The sequence below is a fragment of the Bufo bufo genome, chromosome 3, assembly GCF_905171765.1.
Source record: "Bufo bufo chromosome 3, aBufBuf1.1, whole genome shotgun sequence".
Lineage (NCBI taxonomy): Eukaryota > Metazoa > Chordata > Amphibia > Anura > Bufonidae > Bufo > Bufo bufo.
In genome coordinates, this window is record NC_053391.1 from 29,578,751 (window position 1) to 29,604,312 (window position 25,562).

The 25,562-nt window shown below is 45.8% G+C and overlaps 1 protein-coding gene across 1 annotated transcript in view; it reads left to right on the forward strand.

Annotated features, from left to right (window-relative positions):
- Positions 1-25,562, forward strand: part of LOC120993189 (cell surface glycoprotein CD200 receptor 1-like) — a 69,894-nt gene that overhangs the window by 14,992 nt on the left and 29,340 nt on the right. The gene's annotated exons all lie outside the window — the stretch shown is intronic.

A 25,562-nucleotide genomic window follows, 5' to 3' on the forward strand; every position in this document is an offset into this window, starting at 1 on the left:
TGTACTATCATATCTGATGTGTCCCCACCATGGCAGACAGCAAAGTGCAGACTAGCTGCAGACACATTGCGGCTGCCATGGTGGGGCACATCAGAGATGTGATTGCGTATTCTGGATTTTATTGCATTAATAGTGCAGCCCACGTATTGCAATTTGCACTTTGTGCAGGTGATCAAATAGACAGCGTGGGTTGTATTGCAGTTAAGATACGCTTTCATTGGGAAAACTCTGTTGTTTACAGTTGAGGAAAAAGTTTTGGATTTCATCATATGTGTGCAGCAAATACATCTGTGGTGTCCGCACCTATAACTCCCCTTGGTCCTAAGCCACACAGGTTGCGATTTTTTGTCTTCTTGATATAGGCTAGGGCTGACATAGTTTGCAATTGTGGGCGCCCTTCTAGCTGCGCATTTAACCCCATCTGCAACTATTTCAGTCCATTCTCTATCATAAGACAGGACAGGAAAATGTTTTTTTATAATATGACTAGTGTTGATTAGTGATGAGCGGCAGGGGTCATGTTCGAATTCGCGATATTTTGCGAATATTTTGTAGAATATTCGTCGAAAATTCACAAATTCGAAAATTCACGATTTTTTTTTTACTTAAAAAATCGGAAAGGTAATGATTGTGCAATATGCGAATTTTCGGAATTCGAATTTTCGGATACAAATTTTTATTGCGAATTTTTCAACTTACAACTATTAGACAAAGAAGATTATAGCACTATATTAGCTAAATTGCTCTATTCGATTTTTTTAGAATATTCTCTATATTGCTATAACTTCGTTTTTTCGAATATTCGTAATATTCTAAAACAAGAATATATAGCAATATAGCGAATATTCAAAAAAGACGAATATAGAGCAAAATTTGCAAACAGTCCTACTCCTAAAGTCAAGTATATTGCAGCCTTCTTATTGGCCCACAAGCTAGAAGCAGTGAGGGATCATGTGTACTGATAAAATAAAAAAAATCGAATATTCGAAATTTCGAATATATATAACTATATTCGAAATTTTCGCGAATTTTCAAAGTACCTATATTCGCGATAAAAATTCGAATATTCGTGATCAACACTAGTGTTGATCACTAGTGTTGATCACGAATATTAGAATTTCGAATTTTTATCGCGAATATAGGTACTTCGAAAATTCGCGAAAATTTCGAATATAGTTATATATATTCGAAATTTCAAATATTCAAATTGTGTTTTTTTTTTTTTTTTTTTTTTTTTTATCAGTACACATGATCCCTCACTGCTTCTAGCTTGTGGGCCAATAAGAAGGCTGCAATATACTTGACTTTAGGAGTAGTACTGTTTGCAAATTTTGCTCTATATTCGTCTTTTTTGAATATTCGCTATATTGCTATATATTCTTGTTTTAGAATATTACGAATATTCGAAAAAACAAAGTTATAGCAATATAGAGAATATTCTAAAAAAAATCGAATAGAGCAAAAATCGAATAGTGATATAATCTTCTTTGTCTAATAGTTGTAAGTTGAAAAATTTGCAATAAAAAATTCGAATCCGAAAATTCGAATTCCGAAAATTCGCATATTGCACAATCATTACCTTTCCGATTTTTTGAGTAAAAAAAAAAATCGCGAATTTTCGAATTTGCTAATTTTCGACTAATATTCTACAAAATATTAGCGAAATATCGCGAATTCGAATATGACCCCTGCCGCTCATCACTAAATATGACATATCTGTTGGTACTCTGTACTATATTGTGTCACAAACCTTCTGCCCTTGTCCTTGATAATATTGTTAGTGTTTTTATTTTTGTGTTTGCTGTTAGTGCCTATGTCAAGTGGTGGAACCTCCCTTTGCAAAGGATCTTGCTGTCTAGGATAAAGGAGGGATCCCCTTTCAATGGTTGAGACCTGAGCTATGGCATCTTTTACATGTTTAATGTTATAGCCTCTTTTACCCAGTCTATGGGAGATGTGTCCAGCTTCCTCCATAAAGCTTATTTCTTCCGTGCAATTCCTTCTTGCACGGATGATTTCCCCCCTGGGTATATTGGCAGTTACATGTTTTGGATGACATGATGTCGCATGTAATGTGGTATTACCTGCCATAGGTTTCCTATATGTGCAGGTGGATACCTGACTGGTGGCGGGGTCCCCCTTCAGGCGCAAATCCAAAAAAGCCACCTCCAGTGTGTCATGATGGACACTAAAGGAGATGGTATCCACACAGGAATTGATGTAACCACAAAAGGATGGTATGGCCGCCACATCGCCCGTCCAGATCAGGATCAGGTCATCGATGTAACGGCCATACCATCTAATGTGGTGCCAAAAAGGGTGGGTGTCGATGAAGAGAAAACACCTCTCCCACCATGCCATAAAAATATTGGCGATGGAGGGAGAGAATTTAGCCCCCATCGACACCCCCGATGTCTGGAGATAAAATTTATTGTTGAACATGAAGAAATTGCGCCTGAGGAGGAAGTCCACCACCATCAGGACATATTCCTGCAAACCTGCAGTAATGTTGCCATATATCTGTAGGAACCAGGTTAGGGATTTAATGGCCAATTCATGAGGAATATTAGTATACAGGGACACTACGTCTGCTGTGATCCAAACATAATTTGAGGACCATTCAATATTATCAATTGTTTGCAAAACAGACGTAGTGTCCCTGAGATAACCCGGTATGAGCGGTATGAGTGGCTGGAGTATGGAATCAGCCCATTGTGACATTCTCTCCGAAAAGGAGCCAATGCCTGCTACAATTGGCCTAAGGGGAGGTGGAAAAACATTTTCCTGTCCTGTCTTATGATAGAGAATGGACTGACATAGTTGCAGATGGGGTTAAATGCGCAGCTAGAAGGGCGCCCACAATTGCAAACTATGTCAGCCCTAGCCTATACCAAGAAGACAAAAAGTCGCAACCAGTGTGGCTTAGGACCAAGGGGAGTTACAAGTGCGGACACCACAGATGCATTTGCTGCACACATATGATGAAGTCCAAAACTTTTTCCTCAACTGTAAACAACAGAGTTTTCCCAATGAAAGCGTATCTTAACTGCAATACAACCCACGCTGTATATTTGATCACTTGCACAACATGCAAACTGCAATACGTGGGTTGCACTATTAATGCAATAAAATCTAGGATACGAAAACACATCTCTGATGTGCCCCACCATGGCAGCCGCAATGTGTCTGCAGCTAGTCTGCACTTTGCTGTCTGCCATGGTGGGGACACATCAGATATGATAGTACAAGGCATAGAAAAAGTTTTTCTGCCTAAACGTGGAGGAGACCATAGAAGAAAATTATTAAACAGGGAATCGTTTTGGATTTTTTTGCTGAACACGCGTCAACCTGAGGGGCTCAACAAACGTCTAGATCTGATTTTGCAGCAATAATCCACATACTATCAATTTTGGTGTGTGTATTTCTCCTTTCTCTGAGAATGTTATAGTAAATTTCTGATGATCTGATTTCCATCACATTTCACCATAGTTTGCTAAAACACTGCTATATACCCGGCTCATACCCCATGTATCCTCTATATATGTATACCCTTGTATGACATAGTTTTTTGCATAGTTATTATACATTTATTTTCTCTATGCATACATATGGTTATATTTTTGTTTTTTCTTTCATTTAAATTTCATGAGAAGAGTTAACTGAAGGTGTGGCACCTTTTCCTGGGGGCGGTTACAGGCCTGTGGGAACAATTAGTGAACACAGGTGCACCCTCCCCTTTAAAAGGTCTCACTTTTAATGTCTTTCTGTGTCATGAAGAAGGGCTGGAAATGTCTCTGGTAGCCCGAAACGCGTTGACAAGACTGCTAATTTTTGTATTTCATGGATGAGTTTTTAACCGCAAGCTGAATAAACGCACACTCCTTTAAAGTGGAGCTGGATTTTTCTCAACTTCTTTCTGCAAGAAATGGCAGATGTACCACACAGGGCACATTTCTTAGGCACACCTGTTGTGCCAGCCACCAGAGCAGACTCATGGGCTGGCTGGCTGCGTATCGGTACTGCTGTACACCAGTATCTGATGGTACAGTCAGATGAAAGGTGATTCATTTGGGGTAGGGTGAGCATGATGGGATAGTGCCTTGGCACACTGATGCTTTCTAGAAACAGTGCTCTGATTTCTGAAGATATCTTTGGAGTGTTGGTCTCACAGGAGAATTGGATAGGAGTACTAGGAGAAGGAGCTCTCACATGTGCTTCCTCTCTGTTCACGGTCTACACTGGAACTCCCCTTCCTGGCAGGAAGTAGGACCAGCCCACTCCTACCAAGAGCGGAAGAACAGGGTGGTTAACCCTGTTCCTGCCAACCATTGGTAACCATCACCTCCTCTGATTAAATAAACTGCCAAAACATGAAAATATATAATACAATACAACACCAATGCATAATACAATACACAGAAAACATTGGAGATACCCCCAGGTCTGGGGTACTGCATATGCACTTACTGACAGTGATGGGGGAGGACCTGTGTCAGACCTTGGCCAAACTCAAGTGGTGGAAGTGGTGGTGTTAGAAATGATCTCATCCTTGCTGGTGGGGTGCTCTGTGGGGCTATCATTTTGTAATATTTCTCCACAGTGATTGTCGCTATTGTGTTGGATTTTTTCTAAAATATTATTCTAAGAAAAATATCAAAATCATTTTCTTTAAAGTTCCCGGTCTCCACCAAAATTGTTTAATGGACACACGCAATGTAAAATCCAGCAGAAAAATCTGCTGCAGTTTCCGCTGCAAAAACTGTATGACAAAAACCAGAACAAAACTGTGTGTATTCGCATCCATTTTGATGGTACTGTGCAATACTGTGGATTTGCCACAGGTAAAAGCAAATCCGCAGCTAATCATTCATGTGTGACCCCAACCTAAAACTGCCCTAAAAAATTTTATGAAAATTCCAGGTCTTTACCAAACTCATGTAAAATTCTCATGTCTTCAAAAAATTGATAACGGGTAGGTTCACGTGTGACTGATAAGCTGCAGAATTTCTACAACAGAAATTCTGCAGCATTTTTACCTGTACTCTGCAGCACCAATTAGGGTTGAGAGAACCCGAACTGTAAAGTTCGGGTTCGTACCGAACTTTAGGATTTTTGGACCCCGGACCTGAACCCGAACATTTCAGTAAAAGTTCGGGTTCAGGTTCTGTGTTCGGTGATTTCTCAGCGCTTTTTGAAATGCTGCAGAGCAGCCAATCAACAAGCGTTTAACTCTGTGCCCTTAGAAGCCATCACAGCCATGCCTACTAATGGCATGGCTGTGATTGGCCAGTGTAGCATGTGACCCAGCCTCTATATAAGCTGGAGTCATGTAGCGCTGAACGTCACTCTGCTCTTACTAGTGTAGGGAGAGGATGCGGCTGGTGATTTCAGGGAGAGAATAGGAGAGAATCTTTGCTCAAAATGTGAATCTAACTCGGCGATCTACATACATTGTGTTGTGTGGGTGCAGGGCACAATTTTTTTTATCCTGCACTGAGCCCAGTGACTGAAAAAAAAAAAAAACTTTTATAAGTCAGTTAGGTGGGCGGCGGCGGCGGCCATTTTATGCAAGCTCACTGCACCAGCACTGCATCTGAGCTTTTGGGACATTGAAAACATCATTTTTTTTAGCAATTTACAACATCTGGTGCATTTGCAGGCTTAGTCAGTGTGCAATTTAAGCTAGAAATACAGCCATCATTTTCTGGGTTTTTAAAAACACACTTTTTTGCCAGATTCCACTATTTTTCTGGCCTTGCAGCATCAGCACGTGTGAAATTCCAGGGTTATATACTGCTGTCATATTCAGTTATTAAACAAACACCCGTTTGGGCAAAAAAAAAAGTTTATTTTGCAGCCTTTGCTGCATATGTCATTGTGAGATACAGCCTTTACATAGTGTGGTTCTATTCCGGTATTTGAAATACCTCCATTTGGTGCACAAGTCTTTAATTGAGGCCTAGTTTGGTTCAGGGCGTGTGAGATACACCCTGTATATACAGGGCTTATATTCTTCTATTAATATAACACCCTTTTTGGAGCAAAATACACTATTTTTTAGGCCTTGCAGCATCAAGACGTTTGAAATTCCAGAGTTATATACTGCTGCCATATTCAGTTATTAAACAAACACCCGTTTGGGCAAAAAAAGTTTAATTTGCAGCCTTTGCTGTATATGTCATTGTGAGATACACCCTTTATATATTTGGGTAATATTCAGATATTTGAAATACCGCCATTTGGTGCACAAATCTTTCATTGAGGCCTAGTCTGGTTCAGGGCGTTTGATATACACCCTTTAAATACAGGGGTTCTATTCAGGTATTTGAAATACAGCCTTTTTGGCGAAACAAAATTAAAAGGCCTAGTCTGGTTCAGGGCATGTGAGATACCCCCTTTAAATACAGGGCTTCTGTTCAGGCATTTGAAATACAGCCATTTTGGGCAAACAAATTTAATTGAGGCCTAGTCTGGTTCAGGGCGTGTGAGATACACCCTGTACATACTGTCGTTCTATTCTTTTTTTTTTATCGGATACATTTTTATTATTTTGTAAAAATAAACAATATCATTTTACAAAATTCTTGGGTCATATATTATGTTCAACACAGTGCAAAAATACTCATTGTACAAAAACAGGATAGTCAATAAACAGGATCCTTAACATAAAGATCCAACAACCAAACTCCCCCCCCCCACCCACTGTGAGACCTTTTTGTGAGTAGATAGGTCTTACACATGTTTATGCTTATTTGTTTTAGTAACAGACCATGACATCACCTATGCACTATAAAGCTTCATCACACTAGGCTTAAACAAACACAATCAGCCCCATCTCTCCCCTCCCGGGCTAGCCCGAGAAGATCCTCAGACTAGATAGCCATGTACTACAAACTCCATATCTGTCAATCCAGGGGTCCCAAACGGTATCAAATTTCGACATGCTATTACGCTTCATGTATACTCCTCTTTCCAATCTTATGACTGTATTCATTCTGGTAATGAATTCCGAGATGCTTGAGGGAAGCGGCTGTATCCATTTAGCAGCTAGGGTTTTGCGTGCCTGATATAAGATTCTGTTGATTCCGATTGTAACATTTGGTGGCAAGTTATCCGAATCTAACATACCAAGCAAGCAAAACCGAGGATCCAGTTTATAATTAGCGCTATAAATTTTGTTTAATAAATTGATTATATCTGTTCAATAGCCCTGTAGCGCACTGCAATTCCACAGCATATGGAGAAATCCGGCCCTTTCTTCCCCACATTTCGGACACTTGGAGTCAGATCTATATCCCACCTTCCATAAGAAGATTGGAGTTCTATATACCCTGTGTATCATATAGAGTTGAGACAGTCTAGCCGCTTCGCTAGGGGTTAGAGTAGGAATCTGTGCAAGGACTTCTTCCCATTGGCTGTCTGAGATGGGGCCCACATCCCTCTCCCACTTCAACTTAACTTTGAGCGGATATTTTTTCAGCTGCTCATATAGCAAAGTATTATAAGCATCTGAAATAGCTCCTTTTACAGGACCTGGTTCTATCGGTTTTTTAAGCATGAGATGTGATACAAATTGTAGGGGGCGCACTTTATCCTGCGAACTGATAGCGTGCCTTAACTGAAGGTATTTATAGAAATGGGTAGACACTAGGCCATATTCAGTGCAAAGTTGTGCAAATTGTTTTAGGATACCTTGTGAATATAGTTGACCTAAATTCCATAGTCCTTTACGTTCCCAATCAGAAAATCCCTGCAGTTTGGACAATTCTATTAAAAGAGGGTTATTCCAAACAGGAGACAGGTCCAATAGTTACTGAACACCCAGAAATTACCTAACTTTTCCCCAGACCCTCCTCATTAATCATACTACTGGGAGGGGTTTAAAAGAGCCAGGTAAATTTTTCTCCATAATTGAAATAGGCTGGCAGACCCCAGATGCCCACTTCACCAATTCACTGTCGTTCTATTCTACTATTAATTAAACACCCATTTAGGGCAAGATCCTAAATTCGAGAAATATGAGGGGAGCGTCAAATAAGGGACGTGGCCCAAGTTGTGGTGCTGCATGTGGAGCTCCTGTTGCAGGGAGAGGACATGGTCGATCTGTGCCAGCTACACGCACAAGTGAAACCCCTTCCTCAGGTACGAGTAGGCTACAGAACCTGCAGCGGTATTTGGTCGGGCCTAGTGCGGCTCTACAAATGGTGAGGCCTGAACAAGTACAATTCTACAGATAGTAGATAGTGGATCCAGTTCCTTCACATTGTCTCCCACCCAGTCTCCTGCTAAAAGACCACAGTTGGCATCTGCAGCCGATGTCCATCAGTCTTTCACCTCACCCCCTTGCAAATCAGCCAAGCAGTCTGAGCCCCAAGTCATGCAGCAGTCTCTTCTGCTTTTTGATGACTCTGTTAGCAGGGTTTCCCAGGGCCATCCACCTAGCCCTGCCCCAGAAGATGAAGAGATTAAGTGCACTGATGCCCAACCACTTATTTTTCAAGATGAGTACATGGGAGGACCATCGCAGCACGTCTCGGATGATGACTAAACATAGGTGCCAACTAGTGGGGCTTTCGAAAGTGTGCAGACCGACAAGGAAGGCAGGGGTGAAGACTGGGATGATGTGGAGGACGATGAGGTCCTCAACCCCACATGGAATCAAGGTCATGCGAGTGACCTATGTAGTTCGGAGGAAGAGGCGGTGGTCGCACAGAACTACCAGCACAGCAGGAGAGGGAACAGGGTGCAAAAGCGGAGCGGCCGTCCTCTAGACAGTACGCCTGCTACTGCCCTCCGCAGCAAGGGATCGAGCACACCAAATCCAGCTCCAAGGAGTTCCCTGGCGTGGCAGTTCTTCAGACAATGTGCTGACGACAAGACACGATTGGTTTGCATGCTGTGCAATCAGAGCCTGAAGTGAGGCATAAACGTTCTCAACCTGAGCACAACCTGCATTACCAGGCATTTAAGTGCAAAGCATGAGCTGCAGTGGAGTAGACACCTCAAAAACCAAGAAAGGTCTCTGACTCCTCCTGCTTCCTCTTCTGCTGCAGTCTCGGCCTCTTCATCCACCTCTGAAGTGACAGTGCCACCTGCCACCACGCAAACAGAGGATCTGCCAGCAACACCAACACCTGGGTCACCAAGCATCTCCACAATGTCCCAAGGAAGCGTTCAGCTCTCCATCTCTCAAACGCTGGAGAGGAAGAGGAAGTACCCCCCTACCCACCCGCGATCCCTAGCCCTAAATGCCAGCATTTCTAAATTACTGGCCTTTGAAATGCTGTCATTCAGTCTGGTGGAGACGGATAGTTGTAAAAGCCTTATGGCGGTGACTGTCCCACAGTACGTCGTGCCCAGCCGCCACTACTTTTCCAGGAGAGCCATCCCTTCCCTCCACAACCAAGTAGGGGACAAAATCAGGTGTGCACTGCGCAACGCCATCTGTGGCAAGGTGCACCTCACTATGGATACGTGGACCAGTAAGCACAGTCAGGGCCGTTATATCTCCATAACAGCACACTGGGTAAATGCTGTGACGGCTGGGCCTGAGGCGGATAGCAGTTTGGCGCATGTCCTTCCACCACCGAGGATTGCAGGGTGCTTCAGTTTGCCTCCTGTTGCTTTTTCCTCCTACTCCGCTTCCTCATCCTCTACCGGCTCCTCATCAGGTCAGCGAAATACCTTTACCCCTGGCTGTGCTGAAGTTGGTGGTGAACGACAGCAGGCAGTTTTCAAACTTATCTGTTTGGGGGACAAAACCCACACCGCGCAGGAGCTGTGGATGGGCCTTGAACAACAGACTGATGAGTAGAGATGGCCCGAATAGTTCGCGGGCGAATAGTTCCCGGCGAACATAGCTTGTTCGCGTTCGCCGCGGTGGGCGAACATATGCGGTGTTCGGTCCGCCCCCTATACATCATCATTGAGTAAACTTTGACCCTGTACCTCAGCAGACACATTCCAGCCAATCAGCAGCAGACCCTCCCTCCCAGACCCTCCCACCTCCTGGACAGCATCCATTTTAGATTCATTCAGAATCTGCATTCTCAGTGAGAGGAGGGACAGTGCTGCTGCTGCTGATTCAATAGGGAAAGCGTTAGCTAGGGCATTGTTCTGTGTCCACAGACTCATCTGCTGTAAGGACAGCGTCCTGACAGCACCCCAAAAAGCCCTTTTCAGGGCTGGTTCATCAGTCTGCTTTTTTTTTATATATATATATATATACAAATATTGCAGTTGCCTGCCCGTGTGTGAGAGGCTGCAGGCTCAGTCACAGACAGTACTGTGTGCACACCATTCATACAGGGTGTGACAGAAAATACCTCGCAGATAAAAAAAATTATATTTAATATTTTTCTGTGATCTAATCCCATTTGCAAGCCCGTGTGTGTCAGGCCCACACAGACTGTATTGTGGCATGTCACGAGGGTGTCAAGAACCACGCCTGACTCCGTTATACCCGGGGTCAGGAAGTCGCAGCGGTTGGCTGCACGCTCTATGTAAGATAGGGCTGTTTCCTTATGGTAGCTTTCTGGGTTTGCTTTGCAAACCCTTTTGGCTCACTCAGGGATCCGTAGCTCCTTCTCCTCAGCTGTTCCTTGTCCAGCACTCCTAACCTCCTTATATTCCCCTCTCTCACTTCTCTGGTTGCCAGATATAGAGCTTCCTGCCTGGACATTTATTCGGACCCTCTGGAGCTGTGTTGCTGCGTTCTCTGGTAGTTGGTCCAGAACGCTACCCTCCGGATCCCTGTTGGACCTTTGTGGTCTGCTGTGGTCGCCCACCTGGGTGTATGTGTTTGTCTGTTTTGTCTGTCCTTTCCCTGTTGTCTCCCTCTTAGTGACAGTGGTGCGGACTAGCGATCCCACCGGCCCGTTCACTATCTAGGGCTCATTTTAGGGAAAGCCAGGGTTTAGGCACGTGATCGCCGCACGGGTGAGGAACCCATCTAGGGACGTCAGGGCAGTCAGGTGCCAGCCGCAAGGTGAGTTAGGGGTCACCACCTTTCCCTCTCCCTTGGGCAGGGCTTTCCCTTTTCCCTCCATGTGTGTGACGCCGGTCATTACAGGCCACTGGCTAGTGGCTAGACTTCCACTTATACCGTTACAGGGTGTCACTCACTCTCAAATACCTCGCAGATAAAAAAAAATTATATTTAATATTTTTCTGTGATCTAATCCCATTTGCAAGCCCGTGTGTGTCAGGCCCACACAGACTGTATTGTGGCCACTGGCTAGTGGCTAGACCTCCACTTATACCGTTACAGGGTGTCACTCACTCTCAAATACCTTGCAGATAAATAAAAAATCTATTTAATATTTTTCTGTGATATAATCCCTTTTGCAAGCCAGTGTGTGTCAGACTGTACTGTGCCCACTGCCAACCACTTATATAGGGTGGCACAGTACCTTGCACGCATAGTAACACTTATCTAATAAAAAATGACAGGCAGAGGCAGGCCACGCCGCAGGGGCCGTCGTGTTCGTGGTGCTGTGATTTCCACTGGCCCTGGAATAATGCCCAGTGTTCAGAGGCCACGTACCCTGAACCCAAAAAATTCGGAGAAAATAGTTGACTTACACAGGACACCCTATCTTCAACAGCTTCCGCTAAGAACCTTGACGCACCATCCTCCTTCAGCTCAGCTTTGGTCACCTGCTCTCAAGTTACCACTCTCCCGCCCGCCGCCACCACCACCACTACCACCACAGCCGCTTCACTTGATCCCTCAGAGGAGTTATTTACACATAATTTGGATGAAATTAGTGATGCGCAACCATTATTGCCAGAGGATGGAGATAACAGGGATATGTCTCAGTCAGGCAGCATTACACACATGGACGTACAGTGTGATGATAATGATGATGATGTTGTACCCGCTGCTGCTTCCTTTGCTGAGGTGTCAGATACAAGTGAAGTGGTTGATGATGACGATGTGTCCGTGGATGCCACGTGGGTGCCTGCTCGAAGAGAAGAAGAAGAGGGGGAAAGTTCAGAAGGGGAGACAGAGAGGAGGAGGAGACGAGTTGGAAGCAGGGGGAGGTCGTCGCAAGGAGCTAGTGGCACAGTCAGACAGCATGTATCGGCACCCGGGGTCAGCCAGACAGCACACCAATCAACACATGCTGCTGCCACCACCAGAATGCCGTCATTGCAAAGCTCAGCAGTGTGGAATTTTTTTTGTGTGTCTGCCTCTGACAACAGCGATGCCATTTGCAACCTGTCCCAAAAGAAACTGAGTCGTGGGAAATCCAACACCCACCTAGGTACAACTGCTTTGCGAAGGCACATGATCGCACATCACAAACGCCTATGGGATGAACACATGATGACGAGTAGAAGCAGCACACAAGCTCAAAGCCACCATCCTCCTCCTGGTCCAGCATCTTCAGCCACATCAACCACTGCTGTCCTCCTTGCCCCCTCTCAACCACCCGCCACTCCGCCTCTCACCTTCAGCAGTTCCATCTCATCTGCCCACAGTCAGGTGTCTGTAAATGAAATGTTTGAGCGTAAGAAGCCAATGTCACAGAGTCACCCCCTTGCCCGGCGTCTGACAGCTGGCTTGTCGGAACTCTTAGCCTGCCAGCTTTTACCATACCAGCTGGTGGAGTCTGAGGCCTTCAAAAAATTTGTCGCTATTGGGACACCACAGTGGAAGGTACCCGGACGAATTAAAAAAAAAAAAAGGCAATCCCAAACCTCTACCGTGATTGAAAAGGAAGTCATGGCATCTCTGGCATACAGTGTTGGGGCAAGGGTCCATCTGACCACTGATACCTGGTCTTCAAAGCACGGTCAGGGCAGGTATATCACCTACACTGCGCATTGGGTCAACCTGCTGACGGCTGACAAGCATGGAATGCGTGGCTCTGCAGCGAAGTTGGTGACACCGCCACGACTTGCAGGCAGGCCTACTGCCACCTCCTCTACTCCTCCTACTCCATCCTCTTCCATAACCTCCTCGGCTGAGTCCTCTTCTGCTGCGGCGTCTGGCTGCACATCAACTGAATCCCCCCAGCTCCCCAGGGGCTATTCCACATCCCGGATACGACAGTGTCACGCTGTCTTGGGGTTGACTTGCCTGAAAGCAGAGAGCCACACCGGACCAGCACTCCTGTCCGCCCTGAACGTACAGGTGGATCAGTAGCTGACCCCGCACCAACTGGAGATCGGCAAAGTGGTGTGTGACAATGGAAGCAATTTGTTGGCGGCATTGAATTTGGGCAAGTTGTCACATGTGCCGTGCATGGCACGTGTTGAATCTCATCGTACAACGCTTTGTGTCTAAGTACCCAGGCTTACAGGACGTCCTCAAGCAGGCCAGGAAGGTGTGTGGCCATTTCAGGCGTTCCTACACGGCCATGGCGCACTTTTCAGACATTCAGCGCCGAAACAACATGCCAGTGAGGCGCTTGATTTGCGACAGCCCGACACGTTGGAATTCAACACTCCTAATGTTCGACCGCCTGCTCCAACAAGAAAAAGCTGTTAATGAGTATTTGTATGACCGGGGTGCTAGGACAGCCTCTGCGGAGCTGGGAATTTTTTTGACACGTTACTGGACGCTCATGCACAATGCCTGTAGGCTCATGCGTCCTTTTGAGGAGGTGACAAACCTAGTCAGTCGCACCGAAGGCACCATCAGCGACCTCATCCCATTTGTTTTCTTCCTGGAGCGTGCCCTGCGAAGAGTGCTGGATCAGGCTGTAGATGAGCGTGAAGAGTAAGAGCTGTGGTCACCATCACCACCAGAAACAGCCTTGTCATCATCGCTTGCTGGACCTGCGGCAACGCTGGAAGAGGAGTCTGAGGAAGAGGAGTCAGAGGAGGAATGTGGCTTTGAGGAGGAGGAAGACCAACCACAGCAGGCATCCCAGGGTGCTCGTTGTTGTCACCTATCTGGGACCCGTGGTGTTGTACGTGGCTGGGGTGAAGAACAGACCGTCAATGACATCAGTGAGGACGAGGAACGGGAAATGAGTAGCTCGGCATCCAACCTTGTGCAAATGGGGTCTTTCATGCTATCATGTCTGTTGAGGGACCCTCGTATAAAAAGGATGAAGGAGAACGACCTGTACAGGGTGGCCACGCTACTAGACCCCCGGTATAAGCAGAAAGTGGCGGAAATGTTACCAACTTACCGAAAGTCAGAAAGGATGCAGCAGTTAAAAACAAAACTAAAAAATATGCTTTACACAGCTTATAAGGGGGATGTCACAGCACAACGGGAATCTAACAGGGGAAGAGGTGAAAGTAATCCTCCTCCTACCACGACCACGGCGGCAAGGACAGGACGCTTTACAGATGTGTTGTTGATGGAGGACATGCAGAGCTTTTTCAGTCCTACACATCGCCATAGCCCTTCGGGATCCAGCCTTAGAGAACGACTCGACCGACAGGTAGCAGTACACAATTGTCCAGCCAGGGCACAGTTCTGGAGGATGATGAGGTGGAGGATAATGAGGAGGAGATGGAGGAGGAGGAACCATGTTCACAGCAGGGTGACACCCAGACCAGCTCATGGCCATCAATAGTGCGTGGCTGGGGGGATACAGATGACACAGACGATACACCTCCCACAGAGGACAGCTTTTCAATGCCTCTGGGCAGCCTGGCACACATGAGCGATTACATGCTGCAGTGTCTCCGCAACGACCGCCGAGTTGCCAACATTCTAACTTGTGCTGATTACTGGGTGGTCACGCTGCTGGATCCCCGTTACAAAGGACAACGTACCGTCCTTAATTCCCTCACTAGAGCGTGATCGTAAGATGCGCGAGTACAAGCGCACGCTGGTAGACGCGCTGCTAGTGGCATTCCCACCTGACAGCGAGGGCACAGTGGAAGCACAAGGCGAAGGAAGAGGAAGAGGTCGCCAATGCAGCTGGGGCACCGCCAGCACCTCAGAAGGCAGGGTTAGCATGGCCAAAATGTGGAAAAGCTTTGTCAGCACGCCACAACAACCAGCACCACCAGCTGATATGGAACGTCTTAGCAGGAGGCAGCATTTCACCAACATGGTGGAGCAGTATGTGTGCACACGCCTACACGTACTGAATGACGGGTCTGCCCCCTTCATCTTCTGGGTCTCTAAATTGGGCACATGGCCTGAGCTTGCCCTTTACACCTTGGAGGTGCTGGCCTGCCCTGCACCCAGTGTATTATCTGAACGTGTGTTTAGCATGACTGGAGGGGGTTATCACAGGTTATATTCCCCAATGTTTTGGGGTGTACCCTAATAATAAAAAAAAAAAAATGAAACCAAAAAGCAATGTAGGCTACCTCCTCCTCCTCCACCGCCGCTTCCACCTACACCGCCACATCCACAGCCTCCTCAACCTCCTACTCCATATGGACCTCGTCCTCCTAGATCAAGATTATTATTTTTAATTTCTACGTATGTTATGTTATTTAAAGTCATTTCCCTATCCAAATATGTTTGCAGAGCACTTGCCATGCTCTTTACCACATTCTGATGCCTTTTGCAGCCCTCTAGTCCCGAACTCGAACTTTTTTCTGAAGTTCGGCCGAACCCGAACATCCAGGTGTCCGCTCAACTCTAGCACCAATGCATCAAATGGTATGTTTTTGTACGGCATACATATTAGGACATCATCAGACATCATCCACAACTCCATCCTCCGTCAGGCAAAACTCCATCAGACCTCAGACAAAACTCCGTCCTCCCTCATACAAAACTCCGTCCTCCCTCAGGGAAAACTCTGTCGTCCCTCAGCCAAAACTCTGTCGTCCCTCAGCCAAAACTCCGTCGTCCCTCAGCCAAAACTCCGTCGTCCCTCAGCCAAAACTCCGTCGTCCCTCAGCCAAAACTCCGTCGTCCCTCAGCCAAAACTCCATCGTCCCTCAGCCAAAACTCCGTCAGACATCAGCCAAAACTCCGTCGTCCCTCAGCCAAAACTCCGTCGTCCCTCAGCCAAAACTCCGTCAGACATCAGCCAAAACTCCGTCAGACATCAGCCAAAACTCTGTCGTCCCTCAGCCAAAACTCCGTCAGACATCAGCCAAAACTCCGTCAGACATCAGCCAAAACTCCGTCAGACATCAGCCAAAACTCCGTCAGACATCAGCCAAAACTCCGTCAGACATCAGCCAAAACTTCGTCCTCTCTAACTCAAAATATGCCCTACTACACACACTCTTCACCTGACAGAGCTGCTAGCTGCTGGAGAGGCAAAGGACCTATGATGATGTCATGACCATGTGACGAGTCACGTGTGTGGGAGGGGTCAGATGTGCACAGCTGCTGGTAGAGTGTACAGAACTGTAGCCATCAAATAGAGCTCTGTACTAGAGATGTGTGTGTAACCTGCATGTAGCAGTGTTGTGTATTGTGTAGCAGAGCTGTATGTGTAACCTGCATGTAGCAGAGCGGTGTACTGTGTAGCAGAGCTGTATGTGTAACCTGCATGTAGCAGAGCTGTGTACTGTGTAGCAGAGCTGTATGTGTAACCTGCATGTAGCAGTGCTGTGTACTGTGTAGCAGAGCTGTATGTGTAACTTGCATGTAGCAGAGCTGTGTACTGTGTAGCAGAGCTGTATGTGTACCCTGCATGTAGCAGAGCTGTGTACTGTGCAGCAGAGCTGTATTTGTAACCTGCATGTAGCAGAGCTGTATGTGTAACCTGCATGTAGCACAGCTGTGTACTGTGTAGCAGAGCTGTATTTGTAACCTGCATGTAGCAGAGCTGTATGTGTAGCCTGCATGTAGCAGAGCTGTGTACTGTGTAGCAGAGCTGTATGTGTAACCTGCATGTAGCAGTGCTGTGTACTGTGTAGCAGAGCTGTATGTGTAACCTGCATGTAGCAGGGCTGTGTACTGTGTAGCAGAGCTGTATGTGTAACCTGCATGCAGCAGAGCTGTATGTGTAACCTGCATGAAGCAGAGCTGTTGGTGTAACCTGCATGTAGCAGAGCTGTGTACTGTGTAGCAGAGCTGTATGTGTAACCTGCATGTAGCAGAGCTGTATGTGTAACCTGCATGTAGCAGTGCTGTGTACTGGGTAGCAGAGCTGTATGTGTAACCTGCATGTAGCAGAGCTGTATTTGTAACCTGCATGTAGCAGAGCTGTGTACTGTGTAGCAGAGATGTATGTGTAATCTGCATGTAGCAGAGCTGTATGTGTAACCTGCATGTAGCAGTGCTGTGTACTGGGTAGCAGAGCTGTATGTGTAACCTGCATGTAGCAGAGCTGTATTTGTAACCTGCATGTAGCAGAGCTGTGTACTGTGTAGCAGAGATGTATGTGTAATCTGCATGTAGCAGAGCTGTATGTGTAACCTGCATGTAGCAGTGCTGTGTACTGTGTAGCAGAGCTGTATGTGTAACCTGCATGTAGCAGTGCTGTGTATTGTGTAGCAGAGCTGTATGTGTAACCTGCATGTAGCAGAGCTGTATGTGTACCCTGGATGTAGCAGAGCTGTGTACTGTGTAGCAGAGCTGTATGTGTAACCTGCATGTAGCAGAGCTGTGTACTGTGTAGCAGAGCTGTATGTGTAACCTGCATGTAGCAGTGCTGTGTACTGTGTAGCAGAGCTGTATGTGTAACTTGCATGTAGCAGAGCTGTGTACTGTGTAGCAGAGCTGTATGTGTACCCTGCATGTAGCAGAGCTGTGTACTGTGCAGCAGAGCTGTATTTGTAACCTGCATGTAGCAGAGCTGTATGTGTAACCTGCATGTAGCACAGCTGTGTACTGTGTAGCAGAGCTGTATTTGTAACCTGCATGTAGTAGAGCTGTATGTGTAGCCTGCATGTAGCAGAGCTGTGTACTGTGTAGCAGAGCTGTATGTGTAACCTGCATGTAGCAGAGCTGTATGTGTAACCTGCATGTAGCAGTGCTGTGTACTGGGTAGCAGAGCTGTATGTGTAACCTGCATGTAGCAGAGCTGAATTTGTAACCTGCATGTAGCAGAGCTGTGTACTGTGTAGCAGAGATGTATGTGTAATCTGCATGTAGCAGAGCTGTATGTGTAACCTGCATGTAGCAGTGCTGTGTACTGGGTAGCAAAGCTGTATGTGTAACCTGCATGTAGCAGAGCTGTATTTGTAACCTGCATGTAGCAGAGCTGTGTACTGTGTAGCAGAGATGTATGTGTAATCTGCATGTAGCAGAGCTGTATGTGTAACCTGCATGTAGCAGTGCTGTGTACTGTGTAGCAGAGCTGTATGTGTAACCTGCATGTAGCAGTGCTGTGTTTTGTGTAGCAGAGCTGTATGTGTAACCTGCATGTAGCAGAGCTGTATGTGTACCCTGGATGTAGCAGAGCTGTGTACTGTGTAGCAGAGCTGTATGTGTAACCTGCATGTAGCAGAGCTGTGTACTGTGTAGCAGAGCTGTATGTGTAACCTGCATGTAGCAGTGCTGTGTACTGTGTAGCAGAGCTGTATGTGTAACTTGCATGTAGCAGAGCTGTGTACTGTGTAGCAGAGCTGTATGTGTACCCTGCATGTAGCAGAGCTGTGTACTGTGCAGCAGAGCTGTATTTGTAACCTGCATGTAGCAGAGCTGTATGTGTAACCTGCATGTAGCACAGCTGTGTACTGTGTAGCAGAGCTGTATTTGTAACCTGCATGTAGTAGAGCTGTATGTGTAGCCTGCATGTAGCAGAGCTGTGTACTGTGTAGCAGAGCTGTATGTGTAACCTGCATGTAGCAGTGCTGTGTACTGTGTAGCAGAGCTGTATGTGTAACCTGCATGTAGCAGGGCTGTGTACTGTGTAGCAGAGCTGTATGTGTAACCTGCATGCAGCAGAGCTGTATGTGTAACCTGCATGAAGCAGAGCTGTTGGTGTAACCTGCATGTAGCAGAGCTGTGTACTGTGTAGCAGAGCTGTATGTGTAACCTGCATGTAGCAGAGCTGTATGTGTAACCTGCATGTAGCAGTGCTGTGTACTGGGTAGCAGAGCTGTATGTGTAACCTGCATGTAGCAGAGCTGTATTTGTAACCTGCATGTAGCAGAGCTGTGTACTGTGTAGCAGAGATGTATGTGTAATCTGCATGTAGCAGAGCTGTATGTGTAACCTGCATGTAGCAGTGCTGTGTACTGTGTAGCAGAGCTGTATGTGTAACCTGCATGTAGCAGTGCTGTGTATTGTGTAGCAGAGCTGTATGTGTAACCTGCATGTAGCAGAGCTGTATGTGTACCCTGGATGTAGCAGAGCTGTGTACTGTGTAGCAGAGCTGTATGTGTAACCTGCATGTAGCAGAGCTGTGTACTGTGTAGCTGAGCTGTATGTGTACCCTGCATGTAGCAGAGCTGTGTACTGTGTAGAAGAGCTGTATGTGTAAACTGCATGTAGCAGAGCTGTATGTGTAACCTGCATGTAGCATTGCTGTGTACTGTGTAGCAGAGCTGTATGTGTAACCTGCATGAAGCAGAGCTGTTGGTGTAACCTGCATGTAGCAGAGCTGTGTACTGTGTAGCAGAGCTGTATGTGTAACCTGCATGTAGCAGAGCTGTATGTGTAACCTGCATGTAGCAGTGCTGTGTACTGGGTAGCAGAGCTGTATGTGTAACCTGCATGTAGCAGAGCTGTATTTGTAACCTGCATGTAGCAGAGCTGTGTACTGTGTAGCAGAGATGTATGTGTAATCTGCATGTAGCAGAGCTGTATGTGTAACCTGCATGTAGCAGTGCTGTGTACTGGGTAGCAGAGCTGTATGTGTAACCTGCATGTAGCAGAGCTGTATTTGTAACCTGCATGTAGCAGAGCTGTGTACTGTGTAGCAGAGATGTATGTGTAATCTGCATGTAGCAGAGCTGTATGTGTAACCTGCATGTAGCAGTGCTGTGTACTGTGTAGCAGAGCTGTATGTGTAACCTGCATGTAGCAGTGCTGTGTATTGTGTAGCAGAGCTGTATGTGTAACCTGCATGTAGCAGAGCTGTATGTGTACCCTGGATGTAGCAGAGCTGTGTACTGTGTAGCAGAGCTGTATGTGTAACCTGCATGTAGCAGAGCTGTGTACTGTGTAGCAGAGCTGTATGTGTAACCTGCATGTAGCAGTGCTGTGTACTGTGTAGCAGAGCTGTATGTGTAACTTGCATGTAGCAGAGCTGTGTACTGTGTAGCAGAGCTGTATGTGTACCCTGCATGTAGCAGAGCTGTGTACTGTGCAGCAGAGCTGTATTTGTAACCTGCATGTAGCAGAGCTGTATGTGTAACCTGCATGTAGCACAGCTGTGTACTGTGTAGCAGAGCTGTATTTGTAACCTGCATGTAGTAGAGCTGTATGTGTAGCCTGCATGTAGCAGAGCTGTGTACTGTGTAGCAGAGCTGTATGTGTAACCTGCATGTAGCAGAGCTGTATGTGTAACCTGCATGTAGCAGTGCTGTGTACTGGGTAGCAGAGCTGTATGTGTAACCTGCATGTAGCAGAGCTGAATTTGTAACCTGCATGTAGCAGAGCTGTGTACTGTGTAGCAGAGATGTATGTGTAATCTGCATGTAGCAGAGCTGTATGTGTAACCTGCATGTAGCAGTGCTGTGTACTGGGTAGCAAAGCTGTATGTGTAACCTGCATGTAGCAGAGCTGTATTTGTAACCTGCATGTAGCAGAGCTGTGTACTGTGTAGCAGAGATGTATGTGTAATCTGCATGTAGCAGAGCTGTATGTGTAACCTGCATGTAGCAGTGCTGTGTACTGTGTAGCAGAGCTGTATGTGTAACCTGCATGTAGCAGTGCTGTGTTTTGTGTAGCAGAGCTGTATGTGTAACCTGCATGTAGCAGAGCTGTATGTGTACCCTGGATGTAGCAGAGCTGTGTACTGTGTAGCAGAGCTGTATGTGTAACCTGCATGTAGCAGAGCTGTGTACTGTGTAGCAGAGCTGTATGTGTAACCTGCATGTAGCAGTGCTGTGTACTGTGTAGCAGAGCTGTATGTGTAACTTGCATGTAGCAGAGCTGTGTACTGTGTAGCAGAGCTGTATGTGTACCCTGCATGTAGCAGAGCTGTGTACTGTGCAGCAGAGCTGTATTTGTAACCTGCATGTAGCAGAGCTGTATGTGTAACCTGCATGTAGCACAGCTGTGTACTGTGTAGCAGAGCTGTATTTGTAACCTGCATGTAGTAGAGCTGTATGTGTAGCCTGCATGTAGCAGAGCTGTGTACTGTGTAGCAGAGCTGTATGTGTAACCTGCATGTAGCAGTGCTGTGTACTGTGTAGCAGAGCTGTATGTGTAACCTGCATGTAGCAGGGCTGTGTACTGTGTAGCAGAGCTGTATGTGTAACCTGCATGCAGCAGAGCTGTATGTGTAACCTGCATGAAGCAGAGCTGTTGGTGTAACCTGCATGTAGCAGAGCTGTGTACTGTGTAGCAGAGCTGTATGTGTAACCTGCATGTAGCAGAGCTGTATGTGTAACCTGCATGTAGCAGTGCTGTGTACTGGGTAGCAGAGCTGTATGTGTAACCTGCATGTAGCAGAGCTGTATTTGTAACCTGCATGTAGCAGAGCTGTGTACTGTGTAGCAGAGATGTATGTGTAATCTGCATGTAGCAGAGCTGTATGTGTAACCTGCATGTAGCAGTGCTGTGTACTGTGTAGCAGAGCTGTATGTGTAACCTGCATGTAGCAGTGCTGTGTATTGTGTAGCAGAGCTGTATGTGTAACCTGCATGTAGCAGAGCTGTATGTGTACCCTGGATGTAGCAGAGCTGTGTACTGTGTAGCAGAGCTGTATGTGTAACCTGCATGTAGCAGAGCTGTGTACTGTGTAGCTGAGCTGTATGTGTACCCTGCATGTAGCAGAGCTGTGTACTGTGTAGAAGAGCTGTATGTGTAAACTGCATGTAGCAGAGCTGTATGTGTAACCTGCATGTAGCATTGCTGTGTACTGTGTAGCAGAGCTGTATGTGTAACCTGCATGTAGCAGAGCTGTGTACTGTGTAGCAGGGCTGTATGTGTAACCTGTATATAGCAGAGCTGTATGTCTAACCTGCATGTAGCAGAGCTGTGTACTGTGTAGCAGAGCTGTATGTGTAAACTGCATGTAGCAGAGCTGTATGTTTAACCTGCATGTAGCAGTGCTGCGAACTGTGTAGCAGAGCTGTATGTATAACCTGCATGTAGCAGTGCTGTATGTGTACCCTGGCTGTAGCAGAGCTGTGTACTGTGTAGCAGAGCTGTATGTATAACCTGCATGTAGCAGTGCTGTGTACTGTGTAGCAGAGCTGTATGTGTAACCTGCATGTAGCAGAGCTGTGTACTGTGTAGCTGAGCTGTATGTGTACCCTGCATGTAGCAGAGCTGTGTACTGTGTAGAAGAGCTGTATGTGTAAACTGCATGTAGCAGAGCTGTATGTGTAACCTGCATGTAGCATTGCTGTGTACTGTGTAGCAGAGCTGTATGTGTAACCTGCATGTAGCAGAGCTGTGTACTGTGTAGCAGAGCTGTATGTGTAACCTGTATATAGCAGAGCTGTATGTCTAACCTGCATGTAGCAGAGCTGTGTACTGTGTAGCAGAGCTGTATGTGTAAACTGCATGTAGCAGAGCTGTATGTTTAACCTGCATGTACCAGTGCTGCGAACTGTGTAGCAGAGCTGTATGTATAACCTGCATGTAGCAGTGCTGTGTACTGTGTAGCAGAGCTGTATGTGTAACCTGCATGTAGCAGAGCTGTGTACTGTGTAGCAGAGCTGTATGTGTAACCTGCATGTAACAGAGCTGTATGTGTAACCTGCATGTAGCAGGCTGTGTACTGTGTAGCAGAGCTGTATGTGTAACCTGCATGTAGTAGAGCTGTATGTTTAACCTGCATGTAGCAGTGCTGTGGGAAACGCCAAATGGAAAAGGATTTAGGAAAACTAGAAGAATGGTCAGAACTCTGAAAACTGAAATTTAATGTGGATAAGTGCAAGATAATGCACCTGGGGCGTAAAAACCCAAGGGCAGAATATAGAATATTTGACACAGTCCTGACCTCAGTATCTGAGGAAAGGGATTTAGGAGTAATTATTTCAGAAGACTTAAAGGTGGGAAGACAATGTTATAGAGCAGCACGAAATGCCAGCAGAATGCTTGGATGTATAGGGAGAGGTATAAGCAGTAGAAAGAGTGAAGTGCTTATGCCGCTGTACAGAACACTGGTGAGACCTCACTTGGAGTATTGTGCGCAGTACTGGAGGCCATATCTCCAGAAGGATATAGATACTCTAGAGAGAGTTCAGAGAAGAGCTACTAAACTAGTACATGGATTGCAGGATAAAACTTACCAGGAAAGGTTAAAGGACCTTAATATGTATAGCTTGGAAGAAAGAAGAGACAGAGGGGATATGATAGAAACTTTTAAATACATAAAGGGAATCAACTCGGTAAAGGAAGAGAGCATATTTAAAAGAAGAAAAACTACCACAAGAGGACACAGTTTTAAATTAGAGGGGCAAAGGTTTAAAAGTAATATAAGGAAGTATTACTTTACTGAGAGAGTAGTGGATGCATGGAATAGCCTTCCTGCAGAAGTGGTATCTGCAAATACAGTGAAGGGGTTTAAGCATGCATGGGATAGGCATAAGGCCATCCTTCATATAAGATAGGGCCGGGGGCTATCCATAGTATTCAGTATAACGGGCAGACTAGATGGGCCAAATGGTTCTTATCTGCCGACACATTCTATGTTTCTATGTTTCTATGTTTCTGTGTACTGTGTAGCAGAGCTGTATGTGTAACCTGCATGTAGCAGAGCTGTATGTGTACCCTGGCTGTAGCAGTGCCGTGTACTGTGTAGCAGATCTGTATGTGTACCCTGCATGTAGCAGAGCTGTGTACTGTGTAGCAGAGCTGTATGTGTAACCTGCATGTAGTAGAGCTGTATGTTTAACCTGCATGTAGCAGTGCTGTGTACTGTGTAGTAGAGCTGTATGTGTAACCTGCATGTAGCAGAGCTGTATGTGTACCCTGGCTGTAGCAGAGCTGTGTACTGTGTAGCAGAGCTGTATGTGTAACCTGCATGTAGCAGTGCTGTGTACTGTGTAGCAGATCTGTATGTGTACCCTGCATGTAGCAGAGCTGTGTACTGTGTAGCAGAGCTGTATGTGTAACCTGCATGTAGCAGAGCTGTGTACTGTGTATATAGAGCAGTGTGTCTAACCGCATGTAGCAGGGCTGTGTACTGTGTTACAGAGATGTGTGTGTAACCTGGGAACTATAAAAAAGTGTAAAAAAAAAACATAAAAATTCAGACCCCTTTTCCCAAAATGAAAATAAAAGAACTAAAAAAATACACATCATGGGTTTCACAATGTGTATAAACACCCATTGTATAAAAATATATTCCCCATACGGCAAACAGCAAAACAGAAAAAAAAAGAGTCCAAATGTCCGATTCGCCGTTTTTGGTCGCTTCATTTGCTACAAAAATTTAAATAAAAAGTGATCAAAAAGTCTTAAACACCCCAGAATGGTATCAGTGAAAAGTTCTGATTGCCCCTCAAATAATGAGCCCCCACCCAGCTCCGTACACATAATTGCTAAAAAGTTATAGGGCTCAAAATATGGCGACAAAAAAATTAATCCGATTTTTATTTTATTTTTTTATCACTATTAAAACGCAAGAAAAACTATACATATAAGGTATCGCCGGATTCGATCTGACCTGTAGAATAAAAGTAAGTCAGTTTTATCGCACATCGAATGTCGTAAATAAAAATCCTGTAAAACTGTGGTGGAATTGCTTTTTTTTTTTCAACAGGAAGAATCGGCAGTTTTACCATCTGAGAAAATAAAGAGCCTCATCCACAACTACCACAAAAGACTTCAAGCTGTCATTGATGTTAAAGGGGGCAATACATGGTATTAAGAACTGGGGTGTGTAAACTTCTGATCAGGGTCATTTGGGGAGTTTGTGTTGTGATTATGATTTATAAAGAGTAAACACAGTTGCTTGGCATAAATGGCTTCAGCCGACCACTAACCATGAGCGAGAGACAAGTGTCCGTGTTATCATTCATATTCTCTGAACAATGGTTAAAGGGGTATTCCCATCATATTGATCACTGTTAAATCTGTTAATGATTTGACAGTGATCATTTTTCTAAATACATTTTATTACCCAATTCCCACCCTTTTTTAGAAAATAAGTCACCTCTTACCTGATGTTGTCTTTGGTCTCCCCTGGTTACGGCCACCTCTCCTGTTGAATCCCACCGGGCCGCGCAATGTCCTGAACACGCATGACGCCGCGCATGCGCCATGATGACTTCTTCCTGGCCAGTATAGTAAAGAGCCGCGAACGCGCACGCCGACTCTATACTATACAGGCCAGGAATAAGTCACCATGGCACATGCGCGGCGGCGTGCGCGTTCAGGACATTGAGCGCCCCGGCCGGGAGAAAATCTTCAGTCTTCTGCGCAAGCACGGCCCGGCCGGGAGAAGAATCCAGGAAGTGAACGTCGCGCTCAAGAAAGGCAAGTATAAAAAAGTGAAGATGAGAATACCCCTTTAAGAAATCATAAGTTCTGCAAGGGTATGTAAACTTATCAGCACAACTGTAAGTAGCTGTGTGATATAAATCTGTGGAATATGGGAAGCATA